The sequence below is a fragment of the Bos indicus genome, chromosome 1 (assembly GCF_029378745.1).
Source record: "Bos indicus isolate NIAB-ARS_2022 breed Sahiwal x Tharparkar chromosome 1, NIAB-ARS_B.indTharparkar_mat_pri_1.0, whole genome shotgun sequence".
Taxonomy (NCBI): domain Eukaryota; kingdom Metazoa; phylum Chordata; class Mammalia; order Artiodactyla; family Bovidae; genus Bos; species Bos indicus.
The window spans coordinates 60,248,147-60,268,468 of NC_091760.1; the positions used below are offsets into that span (position 1 = coordinate 60,248,147).

Genomic DNA, 20,322 nt, shown 5'->3' on the forward strand with positions numbered 1-20,322 from the left:
GCCTCACAAACTCCCTGTAAAGGCTTGCAATCTTCTCTACGGTCACCTTTGGGTGCCATCTCTTTTTTCACTACACAGACTCTCTCAGAACATGACTGACCCAAGTATGGCTTGTTGATAAGTAAGCATAGCTGCATTCATTTCACTCTGATAATCCATTAGAGTTGTTCAATTTTAAAAAACAATCTCATTTCTTTTGCCTTCATTTTTAGGACAAAATATCAAGCCTTTGCAAATATTTCTGCTTATAAACTGAAATTCTTCAAGTTTGCTACGGAAGCTTCACTCTGTAAGTAAATCAACGAGATACAAGGAAATCTAAGTTTGATGTTTAATGGTGCTCAGATGGTAAAGAATCTGCCTGCAATGTGGGAGACCCAGGTTCAATTCCTGGGTCGAGAAGATCCCCTGGAGAAGGGAATGGCAACCCACTCCAGTATCCTTGCCTAGAGAATTTCACGGATAGAGGAGCCTGGTGGGCCACAGTTCATGGACAGAGGAGCCTGGGTGGCTATAGGCCATGGGGTTGCAAAGAATTGGACATGACTGAGTGAATAATAAGTGCTAGCAGCCCACTTAAGGTTATTTCTCCTCCAAAAATTAAACTGAAATACATATTTTGGCTGGAGTTTGGCAATGCCAGGGAAACACTCTAAAAATCTGTTGGCAAAGGAAGAAAATAAAAAATATGGTATTGAGGTATCTGATTTTTAGTGTATTGAATTCAAGAACTAGATTCAAGTGACAGATATGCTTTAACGTTCTGGCTCTGTGCATTTGAAAAACTGAAATTTGATATCTAACAATCACCCTTATATTCAGAATTACTCAACATTCCTTTTCTGTTTATACACCTCATTCAGTGACATGACAGCCCCAGGCATTCTACCAATCTCCTTGTACATGTCCATTGACATTGTCTCTATCAAATTTGATTCAATAAAATTAAATGGAATTAAATAAAATGGTCTTCTTGAACCTCAGTATTTCTCATCTCTTATTATATTGTATTTCTTATCATTTCTTATTTATTTAGCTGAGGCAAAAAGGTTTCCAGGCTCAATTATACTTTTCCTCCTGGTTTTCTATTTCTTAAGTATTTTTTCTCTGAGAAAGGTTGTTCATGTCAATTGCCAAAAGGAAAAACAGAAAGAAAGAGAGAATCCTTAAATAACTGTATGAAAATAAAATGAATATAATAATAAAGTAACTGCTATTGTATATCAGAGACAACATTTCCATCTGATGTTTCATAAAATTTTCATCTGATTCTAATAGTTTTCACATAATAACAAACACAAGTATGGCCTACTTTGAGAAGATTCTAAATTGCAGATGGTATATGGGTGGTAGGTAACAGGGAGAAACTGGGTAAGGAAGACAGATTTCTAGCTTTGGCTGCAAGAGTTAAATTTTAAAAGGAATTAAGTAGTAAGTGTTGAAGATGATATGCGATTGGCTTACAATTTTCCCATCACTTTTAGACATGAGGGTAACCGTAAATTTCCTCCCTTCATTTCCACACTCCCTTCAGCCTGCACATGGATTCTATGCTTCCCCCTCAAACCTGCTCTTAATGTTAATTTTAAGCTGATTTCATGTGTTTATAAACATTTTGAGGGGGATTAAGAAACTCCAATACTTTGGCCACCTCATGCGAAGAATTGACTCATTGGAAAAGACTCTGATGCTGGGAGGGATTGGGGCCAGGAGGAGAAGGGGACGACAGAGGACGGAATGGTTGGATGGCACCACCGACTCGATGGACGTGAATTTGAGTGAACTCCGGGAGATGGTGATGGACAGGGAGGCCTGGCGTGCTGCAATTCATGGGGTCGCAAAGAGTCGGACACGACTGAGCGACTGAACTGAACTGAACTGAAGACACAATTGGTCTTACCGGGTGGCTCAGTATTAAAGAATCTGCCTGTGATGCAAAAGATGCAGGAGATGCTGTGGGTTTGATCCCTGGGTCAGGAAGATCCCCTGGAGAAAGGAAAGGATACCCACTCCAGTATTCTTGCCCTGGAAAATCCCATGGAGAGAAGAGCCTGGTGGGTTACAGTGCTGCACAGAGTCGGAAACAACTGGAGCGACTGAGCACAAGACACACAGTATGATTTTTCTCTGGAATTCTCTTTCTGTAAGCAACAGCAAGATGACAGTCAAATACTCATTAATCTCCTAGGAAAAAAATCAGTAAGTTTCTTGTATCCTTCATTTAGGATTGGTGTTTATTACAAATCATGCTGAAAGACCTCACACACAGCAAATTGAAGTATGTGGCATGTAATCCATCACACAGAATGATCAAGGAGTGAGTCAACACTTCCAGGGCTTCTACACCCCTCAACTATGGGCATTTCCATGGTGCGCATTTCCATGGTGTTCAGACATTCAAACAAACACATTTGTCTAAAAACAAATACATATGTAGGAAAACAGTTCTCCAGGGCTCTCGCCTTTTCAGCTGCTCTTGGTTGACAGATGAAAAGTCAGATACAACATCTTGAAATTCTAAGTCTTCTTGTCTTGAAACAGAAATATTTGTCCCAAATAGTGAGACGTTCATAGCTTCTATTAAATGGACGAAAGAGTCACAAAAAGAGGCCCTTGGGTTTTCATCCTGTAATGGTTTCCTCCTTGATTTCCCTCTGACTCACACCCACTGGTTTCAACTTCATTTTGAGGATACATAAAATTATTCTGAAAGAAATCATCATTTTCACTCTCTCAAAAGAGTTTCCTAAGAAATTTGCTTCAAAACAAGGTAATCTGTAACACTAAGAATACACCAGTATCTTTCAATACTTCTTTAGAGTTTATAAATCTTACCTATTCAGGGATCAACTGATAAAATTTGAGGGCAACTGAAGAAATCTCTCCACCATCTTCCTGTGCCTGAAATTCTATCACGTGAAATTCATAGAGAAAGGCAGAAATCATTTGATTCTATGTTACTCTGAGAAGGGTACCATTTTATTTTTATTTTAGAGATGAAGAAACCAAGGTACAGAGAAGTTAAGTAACTTGCCTAAAGTTTTTTGGTAACTCAAAGGGCCAGGATTTGAATCCATTGGTGTCTGATACCATGGTCTTAGCCATTATATTATACCAATTCTCTGTGAAGTAGAGATTCGTAGAGAGGAATGGTTAAATGCATGATTTTGGAGTCAGACAGTATAAGCTCAAATCCTAATTTAACCACTTACTGGCTGTTTGAGCTTGGTCATGGATCTTAACCTCTACAAGCCTTTATTTCTTTGTGTGTATCAAATGTAGCTAGCTTTCACTAAGTAGTAAAGCTATGTCCTAGTCATCAAAGCAAAGTGTTTTACATCTATTATCTCATTTAATCCTAACAATATCTCAACAAGGTATGAAGTATTATCATCCCCAAACTAGAGATGAGGAAATTGAGGTTAAGTAACTTGCCTACTGTTCTACTGTAAGTGGTGGAATCAGAATTTGACAAGGATAACCTCACTCAAGCTTACCTGGTGGCTCAGATGGTTAAGCGCCTGCCCGAAATGCAGCTGACCCGGTTCGATCCCTGGGTCAGGAAGATCCCGTGGAGAAGGAAATGGCAACCCACTCCAGTACTCTTGCCTGGAAAATTCCATGGACTGAGGAGCCTGGTAGGCTGCAGTCCATGAGGTCGAAAAGAGTCGGATACGACTGAGTGACTTCCCTTTCACTTCCACTTTAACCTCATTCCAGAAACCAAGATGTTTAACCATTAAATCTGATGAAAATAATAAACAGCGTTTACCTCATCAAGCTTTGGACTGTATTTTGGTCAGGACTAAATGGGGCTTCCTGGTGGATCAGATAGCAAAGAATTTGCCTGCATTGTGGAAGGCCAGGGATTGATCCCAGAGTTGAGAAGATCCCCTTAAGAAGGGAATGGATACCCACTCCAGTATTCTTGCCTGGAGAGTTCCATGGACAGAGGAGCCTGAGGGACTACAGTCCATGTGGTTGCAAAGAAGCAGACACAAACGAGCAACTAACACATACACACACACACACACATACACACCACACACACAAATGAAGTAAAGAATGTGTGATGGTTACTTGTATGTCAGCTTTACTGGGACACCAGTGCAGATATTTGTCAAATATTTTCTAGGTATGTCAGTTCAGTTCAGTCATTCAGTCACGTCCAACTATTTGTAACCCCGTGGAATGCAGCACGCCAGCCTTATAAGTCCATCACCAACTCCCGGAAGTCGCTCAAACTCATGTCCATCTAGCCGGTGATGCCATCCAACCATCTCATTCTCTGTAATCCCCTTCTCCTCCTGCCTTCAATCTTTCCCAGCATCAGGTTCTTTTCCAATGAGTCAGTCCTTCCCATCAGGTGGCCAAAGTATTGGAGTTTCAGCTTCAGCATGAGCCTTTCCAATGAATATTCAGGACTGATTTCCTTGAGCACTGACTGGTTTAATCTTCTTGCAGTCCAAGGGACTCTAAAGAGTCTTTTCCAACACCACAGTTAAAAAGCATCAATTCTCCTGCCATCAGCTTTCTTTATAGTCCAACTCTCACATCCATACATGAGTACTGGAAAAACCATAGGTTTGAAAATACAGACTTTGTTGGCAAAGTAATGTCTCTGCTTTTTAATATGCCGTCTAGGTTGGTCATAACTTTTCTTTCAAGGAGCAAGCGTTTTTTAATTTCATGGCTGCAGTCACCAACTGCAGTGATTTTGGAGCCCAAGAAAATAAACTCTGTCACTGTTTTCATTGTTTCCCCATCTATTTGCCATGAAGTCATGGGACTGAATGCCATGATATTAGTTTTTTGAATGTTGAGTTTTAAGACAGCTTTTTCACTCTCCTCTTTCACTTTCATCAAGAGGCTCTTTAGTTTCTCTTCATGTTCTGCCATAAGGGTGGTATCATCTGCATATCTGAGGTTATTGATATTTCTCCCTCAATCTTGATTCCAGCTTGTGCTTCACCCAGCCTGGCATTTCACATGATGTATTCTGCCAAAGAATTGATGCTTTTGAACTGTGGTGTTGGAGAAGACTCTTGAGAGTCCCTTGGAGCAAGGAGATCCAACCAATCTATTCTAAAGGAGATCAGTCCTGGGTGTTCTTTGGAAGGAATGATGCTAAAGCTGAATCTCCAGTACTTTGGCCACCTCATGCGAAGAGTTGACTCATTGGAAAAGACTGTGATACTGGGAGGGACTGGGGGCAGGAGGAGAAGGGGACGACAGAGGATGAAATGGCTGGATGGCATCACCGACTCAATGGATGGGAGTTTGAGTGAACTCTGGGAGTTAGTGATGGACAGGGAGGCCTAGTGTGCTGCAATTCATGGGGTCGCAAAGAGTCGGACATGACTGAGCAACTGAACTGAACTGAACTCTGCATATAAGTTAAATAAGCAGAGTAACAATATACATCCTTGACATACTCCTTTCTCAATCTGGAAGACATCTGTTGTTCCATGCCCGGTTCTAACTGTTGCTTCTTGACCTGCATACAGATTTCTCAAGAAGGCGGCAAGGTGGTCTGGTATTTCCATCTCTTTAAGTAAGAATTTTCCACAGTTTGTTGTGATCCACACAGTCAAAGGCTTTGGCATAGTCAATGAAGCAGAAGTAGATGTTTTTCTGAAACTCTCTTGCTTTTTCTATGATCCAATGGATGTTGGCAATTTGATTTCTGGTTCCTCAGCCTTCCAGCTTGAACATCTGGAAGTTCACGGTTCAGGTACTGTTGAAACCTCACTTGAAGAATTTTGAGAATTACTTTGCAAGCGTGTGAGATGAGCACAATTGTGCAGTTGTTTGAACATTCTTTGGCACTGCCCTTCTTTGCGATTGGAATGAAAACTGACCTTTTACAGTCCTGTGGCCACTGCTGAGTTTTCCAAATTAGCTGGCATATTGACTGCATATTTTACAGAGTAATCTTTTAGGATTTGAAATAGCTCAACTGGAATTCCATCACCTCCACTAGCTTTGTTCATAGTGATGCTTTCTAAGGCCCACTTGACTTCACATTCTAGGATGTATGACTTTAGGTGAGTGGTCATATCATCGTGGTTATCTCAGTCATGAGGATTTTTTTTTTATAGTTCTTCTATGTATTCTTGCTACCTCTTCTTAATATCTTCTGCTTTTGTTAGGTCCATACCATTTCTGTCCTTTATTGTGCCCATATTTGCATGAAATGTTCCCTTTGTATCTCTAATTTTCTTGAAGAGATCTCTAGTCTTTCCCATTCTATTGTTTTCCTCTATTTCTTTGCACTGATCACTGAGGAAGGCTTTCTTATCTCTCCCTGCTATTCTTTGGAACTCTGAATCAAATGGGTATCTTGTTCCTTTTCTCCCCTGCCTTTAGCTTCTCTTCTTTTCTCAGCTATTTGTAAGGCCACCTCAGACAACCATTTTGCCTTTTACATTTCTTTTTCTTGGGGATGGTCTTGATTATTGCCTCCTGGATGATGTCACGAACCTCTGTCCATAGTTCTTCAGGTACTCTACCGGATCTAATCCCTTGAATCTATTTGTCACTTCCACTATATAATCATAAGGGCTTTGATTTAGGTCATACCTGAATGATCTAGTGGTTTTCCCTACTTTCTTCAATTTCAATCTGAATTTGGCAATAAGGAGTTCATGATCTGAGCCAGTCAGCTCCTGGTCTTGTTTTTGCTGTCTGTATAGAGCTTCTCCATCTTTGGCTGCAAAGAATATAATCACCGTATTGACCATGTGGTGATGTCCATGTGTAGAGTCTTCTCTTGTGTTGTTGGAAGAGGGTGTTTGCTATGATCAGTGCGTTCTCTTGGCAAAACTCTGTTAGTCTTTGTCCTGCTTCATTTTGTACTCCAACGCCAATTTTGCCTGTTACTCCAGATATCTCCTGACTTTCTACTTTTGCATTTCAATCCCCAATAATGAAAAGCACATCCTTGGGGTGTGTTAGTTCTAGCAGGTCTTGTAGGTCTTCATAGAGCCATTCAACCTCAGCTTCTTTAGCATTACTGGTTGGGGCATAGACTTGGATTATTGTGATACTGAATATTTTGCCTTGGAAACAAACAGATCATTCTGTCATTTTTGAGATTATACCCAAATACTGCATTACAGACTCTTTTGTTGACTATGAGGGCTACTCAATTTCTTCTAAGGTATTCTTGCCCACAGTAGTAGATATAATGGTCATCTGAGTTAAATTCACCCATTCCAGTCCATTTTAGTTCACTGATTCCTAAAATGTCGATGTTCACTCTTGCCATCTCCTGTCTGACCACTTCTAATTTACTTTGATTCATGAACCTAACATTCCAGGTTCCTATGCACTATTGTTCTTAACAACATTGGACTTACTTCCATCAGCAGTCACATCCACAACTGGATGTTGTTTTTGCTTTGGTTCTGTCTCCTCATTCTTTCTGGAGTTATTTCTCCACTCTTCTCCAATAGCATATTGGGCACCTACCGGCCTGGCAAGTTCATCTTTCAGTGTCATATTTTTTTTTTTCTTTTCATACTGTTCATGGGGTTTTCAAGGCAAGAATACTGACATGCTAGGTATATCTGTGAGGGTATTTTTTGATGATATTAACATTAGAATCTATAGACTGAGTAAAACAAATTAATCTTCCTGTAAAAACAGATTAATCTCCCTATTAGGAGTGGCCCCATCCAATCAGTTGAAAGCCTATAGTAACAGGGAATTCCTCCTGCCTGCCTATATTTGAGCTGGCATATTAGTTTTTTTCCTGCCTTTGGACTTGAACTGAGACATTGGCTCTTCCTGAGCTCAACCTACCAGTCTTTTGATTAGAACTATACCATCAGCTCTCCTAGTTCTCAACCTTGAAACTATACTCCAACCACATCATCAGTTCTCTTAGGTCTCCAGCTTGACAATTTCAGATCTTGGGACTTGTCAGCTGTAATAACTGTATGAACTAATCCCTTGTAATAAATGTGTGTGTGTGTGTGTAAAGATACAGTTAGTTGGATGCATATAGAGATCTATCTTGGAGAAGGCAATGGCACCCTACTCCAGTACTCTTGCCTGGAAAATCCCATGGATGGAGGAGCCTGGTAAGCTGCAGTCCAAGGGGTCACTACAAGTTGGACACGACTGAGCGACTTCACTTTCACTCTTCACTTCCATGCATTGGAGAAGGAAATGGCAACCCACTCCAGTGTTCTTGCCTGGAAAATCCTAGGGACAGGGGAGCCTGGTGGGCTGCTATCTATGGGGTCGCACAGAGTCAGACACAACTGAAGCAACTTAGCAGCAGTAGCAGCAGAGATCTATCTGTCTATCTATACATCCTGTTGGGTTTTTTCTTCTGGAGAACTCTAACAAATACCTGTAAAGTACCTGAAATAGTCATAAAGAAATGGTCAATAATTGCTTTTTAAATTGCTATCCTAAGAAAAGCCAACAGAAAAGAAATTACAGGATGGCAAAGTCTCCTTCAATAATGAAAGTAGATAAATCTAGAGGAGGAGAATAAGTAATTTGTAGGCAATAGGTTCTTAAGAAAGGAGGGGGAAATTAAAAAAAAAAATCTCCAGCTAAGTCAGATGATTAGTTTCTTTATGTAAAATAAAAGATGGTAGAAAAACTGAACATCAAGAATAAAAGCTACTCTAATCCTCCCCTATATTGACCTTAAAGGAACTTTGGTTCTTTAACATGAAGGTAAAACTTGGTGAGAAAACAGATGTGACCTTCCCATTTGAGAGGTAAGAGATAATAGGGAAGGGAGAGAATTAACAGAAAAAGTCAGGTATATTTAATGCCCGACTTACTGCATACTAATTCAGCCAATTCAATTTCTATATATGCATTTTGTTCCCAGCTATAAACTATGATGAATATAGAAAATAAAAAAAGACTTCTCCATGGAACAGGTTAGGTCTCCAAGATTTTTCAGCTAAAAACATCCTGGAGATGGCATATTCAAGTTTCCTAATACATGTGATTGACACTGATATCCTTGAAAAACTGCTTCGATTACCCCCACCACTGTGGTCTTCACCCATGAACACCCCTCCTGGACAAATCTCTTTCTGAATATATTATTTAGTTCGGGTTAGCCAGTATCTTGACTTCAATGAGTTCATATCAGAAGGAAAGAAAGGAGCTCTCCTCTGGGTTTCAGTGAACATGTGTTACTCCCATCATCTGAGCTAAAAATCAAGGAAGCTGCAACAGCTGGGAAGGAAGGAAAAGCAAATTTGATTTTTAAAGAAAATAGAAAATAAAAGCAATTCTTCCAATTCCAATGTGTGGCATCTATGCTGATTTTTCTCAAGGAAAAGTGCTTATTGCTGCCAAAAATCCCCAGGGTAACCACAGCTGACACTCTTCTCAGCATTAGAGCACTTGGCAACTGGTGATATGGCCTGCTCCTTTCCCAAGCAGATGAGAAGCCAGGCACTTCCTAAATAAAACCAACACAGCTTTTCTTGACTCTTCAGCTGCTTGCATGTCTCATGAGCATAGCATTTTGTCCTGTGCAATGAAAGTTCATGGAGCAAACCTATTTCACCCACAGAATCAAAATCAGTATAATGAATTCTTTATGTTCTTCAGGCTGCATTGATAGAAGAACCTACCTTTATTGCACACTCAAATGCTGCTGCTGCTATACATATTGTAATTGTACAAAGGACTGAGAAATACTGTCAGTAAACAGAAATAAGCCCTGCTAAAGAATGTCTAAGTATGCAAAAGGATGCAAATATAGGCCCTCTACCATACACAGGATCTTTGTTTATACCAATTGCACATGACCAATGGAAGAGGACATTCAAAACACTGTAATAAGCAAATTCCCATCTTGCATTAGCTTATATCAATAGAATTCTTCCAAGTATCTTTCATAATAAAATGTGTTTAGATTGATTATTTTTCATTCTTATCAGAGGAAAAAATCATCTGATTGAAGGTGTTCTTCTTAAGTGAAAGCAGGAAGCCAACTTCAAGGGCCACCATTTTCATAACAAATGCCTCCATTTATATTTGTATTAAAAAGTCTACTTCTCTATCTAAGCTCTATGTAAGTATTTCTACTTATCTCACAATGATCTACATGTGTGAAATTTCATGAGTGTTATTACCAATATTTACTTCTGATGGCCACAGTTTTTTTCATCTTTGTGTAGCCATATGCTTAATGTTGCATAGTCCAGTGGGACTTCCTTTTCTAAAAACACAAAAATCAAATGGAAATTTATGAAACTGTATTCTTTTTTAATGTGAAAAGTAAAAACAAAAGAATGGTTATAAAATAAACATTGGATAATGTATAAAATCTACCTTACAAAAAGTGTGTTATTTACATCAGGAAGTCTTCATTTATCCCTTGAAATCCCAGCCCTGGGAGGCACCAAGTTCCTAGATACACTAACCGAAGCACATCCACATATGTCAGTGGTTAATCTTACAGAGAACAATGTTGTGACTCAACAATTACCCTGGTTGAACAGCATTTAATTCCTAAATAATAATGACTAATAGTGTTTTATTGGATAATGGTTAATTGCTAACACATTTCTTATAGGCATTTTGAAAAATTGTCTATCTAATCTTCCAAAATTTATTCCAAAAATGCCTAAAATGCAGAGTTCCATCCTTTGAAACTAAACACAAATTTGTTTTGACTAATATAAAATTGCTTTGCAAATCTGACCCCTAACAAGTATAAACACATGAATTAAGTTCAGCATGCAGGTGGCAGGTACTAGAAATTAGGTCATATCAAGGGACTGCTATCTAGTATGACTCATGTACTGGTTGGCCATCATCCCTTCACTTCTATACTTTAATGGGCTTAAACTCAACATCAAGAACAACTGATGAAGAGAGCTTAAATCACCAAAGAAGTCTATTTGTGAAACACTGGCACAATTCTGAGCCTTACTTCCTCACTGTGTTGTGTTTGTAATGGAAGTGGCAATGTGGAAACAAAGCTGTGATCCAGGTTATACTTAGATTAGACCCAAAGAAATAGTAGCCACACATAAAAAGCATACTAACAATGATTTCAACTTTTGTTCTGTTTCTCAAGAAAAACACCAAAAAGAGAAAGAAAAGAATCCCTTTTCTGTCTTGACTACATTGGAAATGGATCGCACCTGGGTTCAGAATCTCTATTCTTCCTCTCCCTCCCAGCTCAGATCTCTCTCCAACTCATCTATCCCCCACAAGCATTTCCCACCCCCCACCCTGTTTATTTTCCTTTCCATCTATACTTTTCCCTCTTACTTTAGTGAAATTCTGGCACTTTAATAAAGAACTCTCCACCCTTCCCCCACCCATAGTCACTTTTCCAGTAGTGAAAGTGTTAGTGCAAGGGATTCTCCAGGCAAGAATACTGGAATGGGTAGTTATTCCTTTCTCCAGGGGATCTTCCCAAACCAGGGATCGAACCTAGGTCTCCCACATTGCAGGCAGATTCTTTACCATCTGAGCTACCAAGTGATATTGATGAATATATGGTAAGGAAAAGATGAAGTACATTGTTTAAGGTCATAATATAGCAAGGGTGGAGTAGGGCTTCCACTCAGATCTGGACCTTCTTTTTGAGATTATCCTTTTTCCTGTATATATTGGTTGCTAAACGTTATCATTTCTTTTTTCACACAAACATTTAATGTCTATATTCTTGTGAAGAAATGTTCTCTTTACCACCAATATTCATTTATTTTTGAAAGCTAGGATTATTCATACAAGACTCTAATCAACTCACAGATCCTTCATGATATGCTTCTAATCTACCTTTCTAGTCTTCCCTTGTGTCACCTGATCCCCTGCATTCTAGGTGCCAATCAACTTTTTGTACCCATGAGATTTTATCTCTGCCTAGAATTCATTTTATCTTCTCTTTTTCCACAAAGAAAGAAATAAGTACTTTTTTTAAAGGTCAAATTCAAACATCATTTGTTCCAGGAAGCCTTTCCAATATTTGTTCCATGAAGCTTTCAACATCTCCACTTCCACAACATTTTCATCATATATATGATCCCCAGTAGATCATATATGCTACTGTTTTAGAACTGTTGTCCCTTGCTAGGTTGTAGAATTCTTATTGGCAGAGCACATTCTAAACACAGGGAATATACTTGCTTTTGGCTTCAAGAAATTTCCAGTATAGTTAGGGGGTCAAAAGTGTAAACAACTCCAGTCAAATTCTGACACAGACAAAATATTTCTACATAATTGGTTTGAATTATTCCCTAGTGACTCAGTGGTAAAGAATCTTGCCTGCCAATGCAGGAGGCATGAGTTCGATCCCTAGGTCAGGAAGATTCCCTGGAGAAGGAAATGACAACCCACTCAGTATTCTTGCCTGGGAAATCCCATGGACAGAGGAGCCTGGCAGGCTACAGTCCCTGGGGTTAGAAAAGAACACAGCTTAGCAACTAACAACAAAGCAACAAGATAATTGTATACATTTTTGTCATAGTCAAGGCTATGTTACATACAGCGAACATAACTACCCCCAAATTGACACGGTATAAGCAGGGAAGTGGTCAAAGTACATAAAAAGGAGAACAAAGAGAAATCAACTATAAAAATGTAATGAGGGAAAAATATTGAGCTAATTGAAGTACGGGCTTAATGCAGGAAAAAGCAGCTTGGGGAAAGGAAGTTGAATTAGTTCGGGATATTCTTGGTAGCAAGAGCCAGAAAGACTACAGTGGCCATAAATGAGAAAGGGACTGACTATGGAGCAAAGCTATCCTCCAGTGTACCCCTGGGCATTGAGTTCAGTGATTTATATTGTTTACTTGAACTAATACAGTCACCCTGTGAGGTGGGATCTGTGAAGGAACAGAGGCTCAAAGCAGTTACGACTTCTCAGCTAATAACTGGAAGAGCCAGGATTCAAACTCAGAACTGATTCCAAAGTCCACCCTTTATATATTCAATATTAGTTTACATCCAAGGAGACTGTGTCCACAGAATCAGCCAAAAATTACTTCATTTCCTCAAAGACCAAAGCCTAACAAAAATTTCTATTATTGTAAGGCTCTTAATATGATGATAATGTACACTTATATATTTAAATAGCTAATACATTTATAGTATACTCAGCTAATACACTTTCATATAGCACATTGAGATGGAAATACCTTGAAAATCTTGTAGCCCAACATCTTATTTTGTAAATATTGAAGATACTAAGACAAACTAGTTGAATTACATAGATTACTAAGGAGAGAAGTTCTGAGAAGAAATGAAGAGCAAACTCTTTGCTCCTAAGGCTGAAGACTGTGAGAAAAATACCATCTCATCTTGTGTAAGTGAATTCTATCATGTCAGCTATCTTGTCACTTTTTGGCTAATTGTATTTCCATTATCTGGGACATAAATGGTACTGTTATTAACACACAGTTACTAGTACACACTTTATAAGAGGAAGTGCCCAAATAATATTTGATTAATGAAGTGAGGAATGGGTCTGTGGATTAGAGTGTATATGATGAAGGTGCAAGTGTACAATTAATCAAGAGATTGTCCATATTAGATGGTACTAAATTAATTTTAAGTGCCATTTGGATCACATCATTTTCTCCTTGACACAGTGACATTTTAAATGCCTTACATAGCAACGTTTTTGGGTTCAAATACCTTTATCAGGAATCAAGAGTTTAGTATACCACCAATACATGGAATTTACAAGGTGTCCTTGTATAGAACCATTAAGAAATCTTTTTAAATTTGTCAAGAAATAACTCAATAGATTTTGATAAAGTGGTAATATGAACATTTCATCCTTATCTTAGACTCAGGGGGTTGGGAAATACAGAAGTGATGTTTCATTTATAAAACCCTGTTCCCATGAAGCTGAGCAGAAGGATGGCTTATAACAGAATTTTCTAGCCAAATTCTCGAAGGGCCCCCAACAGGCTTTCTCAATTTGTGGGCGCTGTCCTCTAACAATCTATTCCTTTTCAGACTCTCCTTGGAAACCAAAGATTTATGTCATTCTCTTCATATTTTAAAATGAAATTGGTCTTACAGAAAAAATAAAAACTGAAAGCTTGTCTTTATTCCAAGTACCAATGCTTCCTGGACAAACACCTCATTAATATGCCCCAACAACTTTGCAGCATCCTTACCATGATTTGCACATTTCTAGAAATCAAGCTCAACATTGGCATTTGTGAAGATGAGTTGTGCTGAGACAGAGGCCTAAAAAAGGAAGGTAAATAAATACTCGGTTTGTCAGCTTATAAAGGGGAAGCAGATTCTCCTTATATTAGTGACTTAAAAAGGTCCTGCTCAAATTCCAGACTAAATGAAAAGTTACATGGACTAAAACCAGTTTTTAAAAATTACTATTCACTTAGTAATTCTGAAATGCTTTCTGCTCTTTGAATACATTCAAACAAGTAGGTATCACAGTATTTCACTGATAGCTTATCAAACCACAGAACAGAACAGGAGAACTAAATAAAAAGGGCTTTCCTAAGGGAGCTCCACGGTCATTGTTCTACAAAAACATATGAACATATTGCTATAAACTCATCTTCACAGGAAGTCACCCAGCTTAATAAGCACAGACCTGCAAGTTAATATTAAAATTCACTTTGATTTCAGCAGCAACAAAGCTGATCCAACTAGGAGCTATTACATAAAACCCTTATTGTCATATTCGTCATCACCACTCTCAATAGAGACCACTGCAAGCACCAAGAAACCCTCAGTTCACCTCAGGAAATATGCTGCTCAGACAGCCATCCCAATAACAATACAGTGGTGAGATGGCCCTGTTTATTTTATCAGAATGGCACTCCCTTAATTTTTCAATTCTCTTTATTGATGTCCTCTTTCATGTATAGGTCTATTAGATTCTACTTCCTCTACTGTCCTCCCAGGAATTGGTGCTTGCCAACTACAATAAGTTGTTTTGACAACTTGTCTAGCTATACAATACTCTGTTTCTTTCCCTCTGCAGTCTTTTTGGCTTCAAATGAGTGCCTTCAATATATAGCAGACTATCTAACCAAACTATGCAACGGGGGAGGAAATCAGCTTTCTATGTGTAAGCACCAATCTGCCAAAACCACAATCTTTCCTGTGCCCAAAGTTATCTTTCCTTTTCTCTATACTTTTGTGGATAAATTCCCCTTGCTATCTTGTCTACCCCTATCTTAATAAGGAATGACTGCCGTGACTACCCCATCTAGCTTGCGCCATTCAGCGCCAGCACCTCTGCTCTCCTCGTGTGCTTCAAGAAGAGCTGATTAGCACTTTGCATAATTAACCTGATTAGCACTGTGCATAATCAAACTGATTAGCACTTTGCATAATTAAAAAGAAATAATAATAATAACAATAATAAGCACTAAGTAATATCAAAAGCTGTTAGTCCCACAGACCTTTGGTTACCTCCAAGATGAGTTCAATACAGCATATTTTGCACCTTCCCACTGAAATCTTTTAACTCAAAAGTCAAGAAACTAATTAAAATGCTTTCAGTCCATAGACCCATTACGATTCTTCCTATCCCTATCAGTTACCCAGATCATCTGTTCCTGTCCATGTATACCTGCCTCACTTTTAGTCTTGCATATTTTACCCTTGCCAAAATGGAAAAAATATGCATATAAAACCCAACTGATGAAAAATATTTGGAATAAAGTTAGAACCAAGATGAATGCCGATTCTCTAGCTATACAATTCTCCCACACACTGTTTCTAGGTAATAACGAAGTATTTGAAAAGAACTAGACAATCTGTCAGGAAAATCTGACTCTGACACTTACTGTGTCACCTTGGTTAAGTCACTGAAGATCTCCAAACCTCAGTTTCTTCACTTGTAAAATAGAAATAATAAGTTCTACAACCTTAAGGGTTGTTGTGAAAATAAAATAAGACTAATTCAGGAAGATACTTTGTAAACTAAAATATAAGGTACAAAATATTGATGAGGTACTGATTCTGTCTCCAAATCTCTTATCCCCTAAATTTTATTTCATACCATGGAAACCTTACACATTATTAATAATAATAACAAAATTTTATATTTCTAGTACCTTAGAATTTAAAAGTTATAAAGTCTTTTTTTTTTGCATATTTACCTTATTTCCTATGCAGTAGCTGTGATTAAAATTTTAACTTGGAGTTACAATTTCACTTTAGTCATTATTGTATCCATCACAGCCCTCATTTGTGTTTCCACAGAGGTTAAAAATCAAGCTGTTGCTGTAAATTCATGAAAGAATAGAAGAAAATCCAGTATATTTCCATTAACTTGGGATTGCAACGTAGAGCACTATACAACTTTGCTCTTTTCCACTCCACCAAAGACAACCATCTGCTCCTCATGACTTTCAAGACTTATTACTTCAGTTCCACTTTCTTCTAAGAAACTATCTCAGACACTTTTTAATCAGAATTCTTCTCTTTCTCTTTCATTCCCTCATAATATTTTATCTGTAACTCCACATTGTACAATTTGCTGTGCATTAAGTATGGGTATGGCTGATTCCTCTAGAAACTAGGAGCTCCTAGAGAGACTACTGCTGCTGCTACTGCTGCTAAGTCGCTTCAGTCGTGTCCGACTCTGTGCGACCCCATAGACGGCAGCCCACCAGGCTCCCCCATCCCTGGGATTCTCCAGGCAAGAACACTGGAGTGGGTTGCCATTTCCTTCTCCAATGCAGGAAAGTGAAAAGTGAAAGGGAAGTCGCTCAGTTATGTCTGACTTTTTTCGACCCCATGGACTGCAGCCTACCAGGCTCCTCCGTCCATGGGATTTTTCAGGCAAGAGTGCTGGAGTGGAGTGCCATTGCTTACTTATTTTTGCCTCCACAATAACTGCCACAAGAAGTGACGCAGTTGTTTAGCACTCAACATCTTTGTTACTTGAGAAAACAGGACAGCAAAGCATTTTATTTTTTTCGCTACACACTTATCATACAACTGCTATATATGCAAACCTGAGGAATTGCTTCAGTGACTGTCTTCTGAGGACTATAAGGATATTGACATACCTATAACCACTTTAGTGACTATTAAAATATTTAATGTATGTGATATTACATTTCATTTATTTATCAACTCATTCATTCTCTTAACCATTCAAAAATAAATAAGAGTGCTTACTAAGTGCTAAGCATTATGCTAAACATTTAATACAGCACTGAATGAAGTTCAAAAGGAACTGTGGGTTCCTCTCAAGGAACATATATAAGAAGCCTATGGTAGCCTTTAAGAGGCTGGGGTGGAAAAGTGTGAAAGGGGAACCTTAAAGCAGTCAAGGTGATCAGTTGCAAGGTACCCACCATGGAGCCACTAAGCCTCTATCCACCTAAAGGAAAGGAACCCAAATAAACAGTCAGTGTTTCTGGGCCAATCACCCATTTTACAATTCATTTAATTCAAGAAAGAAAATGCTGCTGTGGAGATTATTCAAGTCCAAATGTTCCTGGTGAAGGTGCTTCCAGTAATTCTGGGAAAGAAGCCAATCCTCTAGTTTTATATGTAAATATTTTAAAAACACACACATATATATAAGCACAAAAGAAAGGTCAGGAAGACGTAAGTCTTTTAAAATCTATTTTAATAATTTTTTTCTAAAACTGTCCACAAAAGTTTGGGCTTTTTTGTAGCCTTACATTTTCTTTTACACAATACACCTGCTTTTTTTTCTAAACTAAATATTTCTTCCATCTAATGACTCTCTTTATTAGACAGCATCTAATTTGCATACATTTACATACAATTTAACTGCTAGCTTGTGAGAACAAAGAAATGGCTCTGTATTGTACTGAAGGACAATACTCAGTAAAGGAAGGTATAAAAACCAACCAGCTCGGTGACTGTGTAAGCTCTTTGTTTCAGATATACCAGGCTCATTTCTTTTTTTCAAAAAACATTCCAGTTAAAAGGGGTAAAAATTATTTCGTCAAACAATGAAAGAAAGATACAGCACTACTTTGTTTAACTGCCCATTTCCTCCCCAACCTGGCCACTGCAATTCAGGGGTCCAAGTTCCCTGAATCTACTACAATTTCCTTTATTAGATTTGATGGATTCCATCCCTTCCCATATTTTTGTTTCGAATCTTATACCTAAAACAACCTGGGATCCCACTGTGATAAAGCTTTGTTCTGATGCTAATTTGTACTGCCACCCTCCCTGTTCCCCAGCAGATCTGGGAGAATACGGCATTCTGTTCTCCAGTGAACAATACATACCCTTACCCTTGGCAAGTTAACAGGTTTAACTGAGACTTCAGGCTTTTATGTTATGAACCAGTTCTTTAAAAGAATTTTTTTTCGGTGTCCACTGAGGAGTAGATGAGAAAAGAAGTCTTGAATACAGGGAGGGAGTTTGTGCTGGTGAAAAAGAAGTTAGAGGTAAGAGAGTGCTTGAGTCAACTGTTTTTCCACTTAGCAAGGATCCCTTTGTGAGTCTCCAAACTTCTCATTTGAAAGTGAATTCACATACTCTGTGACACAGGCTAAGTCACAAGTCACCTTGCCTCTTCTATGTGCCTCTCATCCTTGACGCATAGCGAGGAAGACTGGGGGGAGGAATCTTGAAGAGTCTAGTCAGGTATTTTGTAAATATTAACTACTGAAAACACGAGAAATAAGAAATAAACTGAAGTTACAACCAACGGAAAACAAACATGAGAGGGATTCAAGTTTTTGAAACCCCATATGTAAAATATCACAAAAAATACAATATACAAAAATACTTCAAAATGATAACAAGTGAAGCAAATATAAGGCAGCATTTAGGACAAATTGAAAAACATAAAGCTGCATATGAACCAGTGACATAGGCTTAATGGAAATATCATTTGTGACTGAGTGCTGAAAGTGGTCTGAGGAGATGTACTTCTTTGGAAATACATTTAATATCGCTAATTTGGCCTGTTTTCTGCATCTGATAATGTAGATTTACAATTTTAATGACCAAAAGAGGTGTGAACTTGTCAGGGATAAGTGAAGAAATTCTACCACTCTGTGGGGCTGCAGAATGCCCACATGATTTGGAACCTTCAGCAACCCAACAGATTGCACAATCTCTACCAGCAATCTTGAAGCATGTCTGCTTTTTCCACCTGGTGAGAAGAAGCCTGAGTTAGAGACTTGTATTAATGCTGGACTGCTGGCATAGACCAAGTCTGCCAACTTCTTAACCCATAAGCAGTTATGAATAATGATAAAAAAAAGTAGCACTTAAAAGAAACGTTTAGACACTGTCCTTTTAAAAACCCTGACTAGATTTTAGTCACTAGAATGAGTAAGCCGGAAGGTGCTGACACCCTGAAAAACCACAGCTTATTTCTAAAAAATGTCCTTAAACTATAGGGAACCTGCTCTGTCTTCTAAACTCTTTACTCAAATGGAAAAATGGAACAATCACCTTACGAGTGATCGTCAGTAAGTTTTACTGTCCTTTCAGAGATTATAAGTCTTGCAAGTTCTATTTTTGCAGCTCATTAGATCTCTTTAGTTAATATAAATTTGAGGTAGTACTTGTTTTCATGTCACGGAATATTATCTGTTGGTACCTAGCACCAGACCTATTTTCTATACTCTAATGCATTAAATTGTGCCTTGTTTATTTGTAAAGCATCTCTTAATACTTACTCAGCCAACATCCCCTGTGCTGGAGGTAGTTAAGATCCACCTCCCCAAAGCATGTTACCACGGTGACAAAGTAGTGACCTAATTTGCACACACCTGCTGGGTTAATTGGGCCAAAATGAAAGATGATATATATGCTTAAAATCCAAAACTGATTTTTTCCTCAAAATTAAATATTTGATTTTTTAAATTAACAGTTTCTAAAGCTCAGTAATATACTCCAGGTGTGGATTTGCCCGTTAATATACCCTGAATGTTTCATGACACTTGAGGAGCAAAATATATTGAGTAATGAATACAAATTTTTTAATGTATTTTCTGTGTGCAATGATTAGTATGAGTAAGTGGTCTCAATCACTGAATACATGAGGTATGCCTGAAGGGTCGGGTCACTGAGTCAAAGCAAATAGGAACGGGGGAACTATGGCAAGTTAACATGCAGAGTCTGAGCTGTCTCCAAAAGTGCAAGTTTGCTTTGGAGAAAGCTGCTCTCCAAAGCCTGCAATAGCCTCCCACATTTCTTCAACAAAAATGGCTCTCACCTCTGCTTCACCTCTTCCCACCTCTTTGTACTCACCCTTCCCAGACCACTGAGAGCTTTTCTGTGAACCACACAGAGTTATACCAAGAACTGATAGAATATGAGCAAAAACAGACACTATGAGACTGCTTCTGAGGCCACAGCAATGTGTAAGTGGTATGA

The 20,322-nt window shown here is 38.5% G+C and overlaps 1 protein-coding gene across 30 annotated transcripts in view; it reads right to left on the bottom strand.

The window, feature by feature from the left end:
- The window catches only part of ZBTB20 (zinc finger and BTB domain containing 20), an 863,676-nt gene that overhangs the window by 595,107 nt on the left and 248,247 nt on the right, over positions 1-20,322 (bottom strand). For 2 of the 30 annotated variants that reach the window (XM_070793369.1, XM_070792932.1), the window contains exon 4: positions 14,130-14,202. The exons of the other annotated variants lie outside the window; for them this stretch is intronic. The gene's annotated coding sequence lies outside the window, so the exon portion shown is untranslated. The remainder of the gene's footprint in view (positions 1-14,129; positions 14,203-20,322) is intronic. 30 annotated transcript variants of the gene reach the window in all.